This window comes from Nannobrachium achirus (assembly GCF_963921795.1).
Source record: "Nannobrachium achirus genome assembly, chromosome: 4".
NCBI lineage: Eukaryota > Metazoa > Chordata > Actinopteri > Myctophiformes > Myctophidae > Nannobrachium > Nannobrachium achirus.
The window spans coordinates 6467013-6467334 of NC_137813.1; positions in this window are offsets into that span (position 1 = coordinate 6467013).

Consider the following 322-nt stretch of genomic DNA (forward strand, 5'->3'; position numbering starts at 1 on the left):
TACTGAACATCAACATAAATAGTGTGGAGAGAGCTTCTCTTAGCCCTACTGAACATCAACATAATAGTGTGGAGAGAGCTTCTCTTAGCCCTACTGAACATCAACATAAATAGTGTGGAGAGGATTACAGGGTTCCTACGGTCATGAAATTCCTGGAAATATTTTGAAATTAGAAAAATATTTTTCCAGTACTGGAAAAGTTTTGAAATTGATCAAGGGTCCTGGAAAGTCTGGGAAAAAATAGCTACTTTTATTTTTGCTATGCCTGTCTTTGGGCATTGCACATAGGATTAAGCAACACGTTATTGTGCTGAATTATTGT